Genomic DNA, 7577 nt, shown 5'->3' with positions numbered 1-7577 from the left:
CTGTAAAACAGAAAAAGGTCATATTTTAGAACTGAACAAATGTTTCCAATAGACGAATCAACACCTCGCTAAATGATGATGTAAGCGGCCACGTGAATTTTTTTTTCGGTTAAAAATCGTAGCCTCGTTATGATTACCATGTAAACATTATTGTCGTCGTATTTAGTGATTCTTTGGTATCGTTTTATAGAACATTTTTATATGAATCTCATTAAAACACATTGATGAATTAACCACGGATCCAGGTGACCAAACTTTATCTTTAGACGAAGTTAAAAACATAGATATGAAGCAGTGCTTGCCGGTTCTTGTCGGACCGTGGACTTGCTACGAATGGGACAAAAGAGGAGTAGCCTAAGTGCACTAGGCCTATGTTACGCCGTCCGGAAAATGAATATCAGCAAAGTTTGAACATCATGTCAGTTGTCAGAGCAAAGCAAGTGAGACTATAGCAATTGTTTGAACATTGTTGATGTCATTATTAAAGATCCATTGTTTATATATCAGATGGTAAGAACGGTATTTTCAGTATGAGGCCCCTGTATTTTGCCAAGACATCGTGAAACGTTTTATGTCGACAGCTGATCTAACTGCAACTCAAAAATGCTTAAACACGAGCATAAAGAACAAAATCTTAACAGTATTTTTTATTACCAGTATTTTTCATCAAACGTTCTCAAAGAATTGTTCTACACTATACTGTTGGAGATTGCTGCGTTAAGTGTATAACTCCATCAAAAGACTGAATAATGATGTTGACCATAATATGTGGGTGGTTGCAGATCATGAAATAAGAGAGGACAAACAAATGAACTGTTTGTGCACAGCTGGGTATGTAATATAAACGTTCAGTCATCAATGTAGCTTGAAATGCTTAATGTGATATTTTCCCCCTTCAAACTGCCGAACTGGAGCATGTCTCCTAAATTCATTGTAAATGCATGATATAGGTTATAGGAGCTTGTTTTGATCAACAGGTAATAAGTAAAAATGTTAACGACAACAACCTATGTAGTATGTTGTCATACGATACAATATCATACATGTTTACATATTGATCAAAACAAACTCCTGTGCTTAGGTCGAGAGCTAATCTCAGATCTGGTATGAAAAACGTCATATTGTTATATTTTTATCATATACATGTCTGGTGAAGAGAAAAACAACCACAGAATTTGCATGTCATACAGTTACTGACATGCAGGTGCACAATGCAAAAAAAACTACTTTCTTTTCTGTTTTTTTGGACTAGGACAAATCCATGATTGCCAGTGGAAGTCCAGTTTATCAAAGTACTGAGTGGCCAGTTTTAAAGAATGGTTGCATGCATCCCAGCATTTACTTTATATTCTGTTTACACAAAGACAAATTCTACCATAAAAAAGGCCAAAACAGATGTCTCATCATTAATTTCGAAACGCATGGGCTACATTTTGTATACTACAGATTGTTAAAAAATTAAGTCTTTAAAATATGGTCTTGATCAAAGTATATAAATGCCAACACCAGGATGTTAAAACAGGCCTCCAAAAGTTGTGGGTCCTTTAAGGGAGTTAAAGCAGTGTGAATTTATTTCCAATGAATATTTCAGAAAGTGTTAGCAAAATTAATATCTAGATTGATTACACAGTAAAATAAGTTTAGTTTTTTAATCAAGAGAGCCCACAATTGAATCCCAACAGTAATACAAGTGTTTTTATGATAACTGAAATTATAATAAATATGTATCTATCTTTCTTTGATTCTGCTACCTTGCTTTTGAAAATAACTTAAGAGCAGAAGCTCTTACATCAGAACCCTTCTTTGTTGGAGATACAGCATCAAGTGATGACTCTTTATAAAGTATGCAGATAGTCAATAAAAATCATGTTATACTGCCATTTGTCCAGCATGATTTTTGTATCATAAAGGGGTTTGGTGATACAACGATGGATAATATCAAGGAATATCTGAATACATATTAAATATACCAGCAGCGCTGAGACAGATGCCATCCTCGTGGTGGGAATGTGTAAGTGGCATACTTTGAGAATACAACAAGAGGCCCAATGGGCCTGCATCGGTCACCTGGTATTAATCTCACACTTGTAATCTTAAAAGTGGACTAAAATACAGTTACAGGCAAAATATAAGTGTTTCATTCATAACAACCTATTGAAAGATTTAAACATATGACACCTGTGACCTTGAATGTCGAACAAGGACATTATAATATTAGGTTGAACAGAGTTTATAGTCTTCCAACCTAGCATGCTTCTGGAAAAATATCATTACCCTGAACCTTTTGGTTATACCAGAACAAATCATTTTAAGATTTAAACATATATTGACCACTGTGACCTTGAATATGGGCGAAGGTCATTCACTTGGTAGTCCTTCATCCCAGCATGTTAATGGCCAAATATCATCACCCTTGGCCTTTTGCTTATTAAGAAGAAGTTATTCAATGGTTTTAAACATATTTGACCCCTGTGACCTTAAAATATATATGTCAAGGTCATTCATTTGAACTTGGTAGTCCTTCATCTCAGCATGTTACTGGCATTATCCTAGGCCTCTTGGTTATTCAGAAGAAGTTGTTTAAAGGTTAAGAATATATTTGACCCTGTGACCTTGAAAAAAGATGAAGGTCATTCATTTGAACAAACTTTATAGCCCTTCATCCCAGCATGCTACTAGCCAAATATCATCACCCTAGGCCTATCGGTTATTCAGAAGAAGTTGTTTAAATGTTTAAAACATATTTGCCCTCTGTGACCTTGAGTATAAGTCAAGGTCATTTATTTGAACAAACTTGGTAGCCCTTCATCCCAGCATGTTACTGGCCAAATATCATCACCCTAGGCCTCTTGGTTATTCAGAAGAAGTTGTTTAAATGTTTAAAACATATTTGCCCTCTGTGACCTTGAATATAAGTCAAGGTCATTTATTTGAACAAACTTGGTAGCCCTTCATCCCAGCATGTTCCTGGCCAAATATCATCACCCTAGGCCTCTCGGTTATTCAGAAGAAGTTGTTTAAAATATTTTAACATATTTGACCCCTGTGACCTTGAATTTAATTATATAAGGCAAGGTCATTTATTTGAACAAACTTCGAAGCCCTTCATCCAAGCATGTTACTGGCCTAATATCATCATCCTAGGCCTCTTGGTTATTCAGAAGAAGTTGTTTAAAGATTTTAACATATTTGACCCTTGTGACCTTGAAAATTAATGAAGGTCATTTATTTGAACAAACTTGGTAGCCCTTCATCCAAACATGCTTCTGGCCAAATATCATCACCCTAGGCCTTTTGGTTACTGAGAAGAAGTTGTTTTGAGCTAAAAACTGTTCAAGTCTTTGTATTGCCTGCGATAAATTCTTCTGTAAGCAGTTCGCGTTGTAATTTGAACATCAGATGTGGTCACCTTGGACACATACACCTCTTCAACCTGGAGGAATGAGTGGCTCTACAGTTAGGAGGTCAAGATCCTTTGTTATTGGGAGATAACACTTTTAATAGTACATGTGTAGTATTTGTGATGTTGAATTTGTTGTCAGTGGTTGTTATACCATGTCATTTTGAATTAAATGGATACTTGATGCATTGAAATAATTATATACATATATACAGGTAATATTTGACGTTTGATTTTATGGTCAGGCAGTTGTAAATGTTTGTGTTTCCAATGCAATATTAATCCAATCACAAACCCCCCCGCCAAAAAATATAAAACAATAACATATGACGCCTGTGACCTTGAATGTCGAACAAGGACATTAGGTTGAACAGAGTTTATAGTCTTCCAACCCAGCATGTTTCTGGCAAAATATCATCACCCTGAGCATTTTGATTATTGAGAAGTTCTTTTAAAGGTTTTTAACATATTTGACCCCTGTGACCTTGAATATAAGTCAAGTTTCATTTGAACAAACTTGGTAGCCCTTCATCTCAGCATGCTACAGGCCAAATATCAGTACCCTTGGCCTTTTGGTTATTGAAAAGACGTTTCAAGTTTTGAACATATTCGACCCCTGGGACCTTTAAAGAGGGTCAAGATCATTCATTTAAACAAACTTTGTAGTCTTTCATCCCAGCATGCTACGGGCCTAATTTCAGTACCCTGGGCCTTTTGGTTGTCGAGAAGTCGTTAAAAGATATTACGACATTTGACCCCTGTGACCTTGAAAGTGGGTCAATGTCATTCATTTGAACAAAATTGGTAGCCCTTCTTTCCACCATGCTACAGACCCTATATCAGTACCCTGGGCCTTTTGGTTATTGAGAAGAAGCCGTTTGAAGATTTTAACATATTTGACCCCAGTGACCTTGAAAGTTGGTCAAGGTCATTCATTTGAACAAACATGGTACCTCTTCACACCCCAGCATGCTACAGGCCAAATATCAGTACCCTGGGCCTTTTGGTTATTGGGAGAAGTTGTTTAAAGATTTTAAAACATTTGACCCCTGTGACCTTGAAAATTGGTCAAGGTCATTAATTTGAACAAACTTGCTAGCCCTTCATCCCAGCATGCTACAGGCCCAATATCAGTACCCTGGGCCTTTTGGTTGTTGAGAAGAAGTTCTTTGAAGATTTCACGACATTTGACCCCAGTAACCTTGAAAGTGGGTCAATGTCATTCATTTTAACAACCTTGGTAGCCCTTCATCCCAGCATGCTAAAGGCCCAATATCAGTACTCTGGGCCTTTTGGTTATTGAGAAGAAGTTGTTTGAAGATTTCAAGACATTTGACCCCTGTAACCTTGAAAGTGGGTCAAGGTCAGTCATTTGAACAAACTTTGTAGCCATTCATCCCAGCATGCTTCAGGTCCAATATCAGTACCCTGGGCCTTTTGGTTATTGAGAAGAAGTTGTTTGAAGATTTTAAGACATTTGACCCCTGTGACATTGAAAGTGGGTCAATGCCATTCATTTGAACAAACTTGGTAGCCCTTCATCCCTGCATGCTACAGGCCAAATATCAGTATCCTTGGCCTTTTGATTATTGAGAAGATGTTTGAAGATTTGAACATATTCGACCCCTGTGACTTTTAAAGAGGGTCAAGATCATTCATTTGAACAAACTTTGTAGTCTTTCATCCCAGCATTCTACGGGCCTAATTTCAGTACCCTGAGCCTTTTGGTTGTTGAGAAGAAGTCATTTAAAGAAATTACGACATTTGACCCCTGTGACCTTGAAAGTGGGTCAATGTCATTCATTTTAACAACCTTGGTAGCCCTTCATCCCAGCATGCTACAGGCTCAATATAAGTACTCTTGGCCTTTAGGGAATTGAGAAGAATTTGTTTGAAGATTTCAAGACATCTGACCCCAGTGACCTTGAAAGTTGGTCAAGGTCATTCATTTGAACAACCTTAGTAGCCCTTCATCCCAGCATGCTACAGGCCCAATATCAGTACCATAGGCCTTTTGGTTCTTGTGAAGAAGTCGTTTGAAGATTTTAATATATTTGATTCCTGTGACCTTGGAAGTTGGTCTAGGTCATTCATTTAAACAAACATCGTAGCCCTTCATCCCAGCATGCTAAAGGCCCAATATCAGTACTCTGGGCCTTTTGGTTATTGAGAAGAAGTTGTTTGAAGATTTCAAGACATTTGACCCCTGTAACCTTGAAAGTGGGTCAAGGTCAGTCATTTGAACAAATTTTGTAGCCATTCATCCTAGCATGCTTCAGGTCCAATATCAGTACCCTGGGCCTTTCGGTTATTGAGAAGAAGTTGTTTGAAGATTTTAAGACATTTGACCCCTGTGACATTGAAAGTGGGTCAATGCCATTCATTTGAACAAACTTGGTAGCCCTTCATCCCTGCATGCTACAGGCCAAATATCAGTATCCTTGGCCTTTTGGTTATTGAGAAGATGTTTGAAGATTTGAACATATTCGACCCCTGTGACCTTTAAAGAGGGTCAAGATCATTCATTTGAACAAACTTGGTAGTCTTTCATCCCAGCATGCTACAAGCTTATTTCAGTATCCTTGGCCTTTTGGTTGTCGAGAAGAAGTCGTTTAAAGATATTACTACATTTGACCCCAGTGACCTTGAAAGTGGGTCAATGTCATTCATTTTAACAACCTTGGTAGCCCTTCATCCCAGCATGCTATAAGCTCAATATAAGTACTCTGGGCCTTTAGGGAATTTAGAAGAAGTTGTTTGAAGATTTTAAGTCATTTCACCCCCTGTGACCTTGAAAGTTGGTCAAGGTCATTCATTTGAACAAACTTGGTAGACCTTCATCCCAGCATGCTACTGGTTAAATATTATCACCCTATGCCTTTTGGTTATTAAGAAGACGGACGGACGGACAGACGCCGCACCACGGCATCAGCTCACTTGGCCCTTTGAGCCAGGTTAGCTGATAAATTTAATTATTTTCAATGTCGAATTTCAAAAGAATGTCAAGTACATGTGTATATTCTGAACCGTGTCACTATTCTAATAAATTAAAGCGTGACATGCAGGTTACAGCAAACCTTGGGGACTAAATGTTCACCAGCAGTGTCTACCACCTGCTATCTCAAAGGATTGTTCAAAAGGCACACAAGATAGTAGCACCTTTCAGTGATAATGAGAAAAAAACTGATTTATGTAATATTACCAATATTTTCCCATTTTGGGGTTTACCTCTCAGTACCATTGAGCCCCACCCTCTGCATCTAGGGTGGGGGGATGCTTGGTTTTTTAGGTCACCTGAGCTTTAGCTTTAGCTATTGCTATCTGTCTTTGTCCTGCGTCGTCCGTCGTGGGCCGTGCGTAGTCCGTTAACATTTTACATTTTCAACTAAAGCTGAAATACTGTCAAAGGGATTTCATTGATACTTCATGGGAATGTTACTGACAACTCCCTGACCAAGTGTTCGTTATTTTTCGGGTCGATCAGAAATACAATATGGCCACCACGTCAGCCATTTTGAAAAACTATTTCAAACTTAAAATCAAGTTCAACTGGGCCAATTTAACTGAAACTTGGTAGGAATGATCGACTCATGGTCCTGACAATTGTAAAGTGTTGTTATTTTTCGGGTCGATCAGAAATCCAATATGGCCGCCAGGGTCGGCCATTTTGAAAAACTATTTCAAACTTAAAGTTAAGTTCTACCGGGTCGATTTAACGGAAACTTGGTAGGAATTATCAACTCATGGTCCTGACAAAGTGTTTTTATTTTTCGGGTCGATCAGAAATCCAATATGGCCAACAAGGCAGCTATTTTGAACAAGAGGCCCATGGGCCTTAACGGTCACCTGATATATTTATACAGAGAGTTGATTTTTGTTTTTAACATGAACAGAAATATTATTCAAAGTGACAAAAAACAATAAAACCACCTTATTCAATATCTAGCATGCAGATTTAAGACTGAAAAGTATTTGAAACTAGCACCTCTGATTCTAAACAAGGAAAATGAAGAAATTTTATTTTAGCACACGGACTCCATTGGGCCCCACCCTACAGCCCTTGGGGGTAGGGATGGCTCAAAATTTACAAAGTATCAAACTGTCAACTTAGGGTTATAATTCCAATCAAGTTATCAACATGTAATATTCAAAGTATCATTTGCCATTATAAACCATA

The 7577-nt window shown here is 37.8% G+C and overlaps 1 protein-coding gene across 1 annotated transcript in view; it reads right to left on the bottom strand.

The window, feature by feature from the left end:
• The window catches only part of LOC110454221, a 33903-nt gene that overhangs the window by 6266 nt on the left and 20060 nt on the right, over positions 1 to 7577 (bottom strand). The gene's annotated exons all lie outside the window — the stretch shown is intronic.

The sequence above is a fragment of the Mizuhopecten yessoensis genome, unplaced genomic scaffold (genome assembly GCF_002113885.1).
Source record: "Mizuhopecten yessoensis strain PY_sf001 unplaced genomic scaffold, ASM211388v2 scaffold7725, whole genome shotgun sequence".
Classification (NCBI taxonomy): domain Eukaryota; kingdom Metazoa; phylum Mollusca; class Bivalvia; order Pectinida; family Pectinidae; genus Mizuhopecten; species Mizuhopecten yessoensis.
This window is presented reverse-complemented; position numbering and strand designations above follow the sequence as displayed.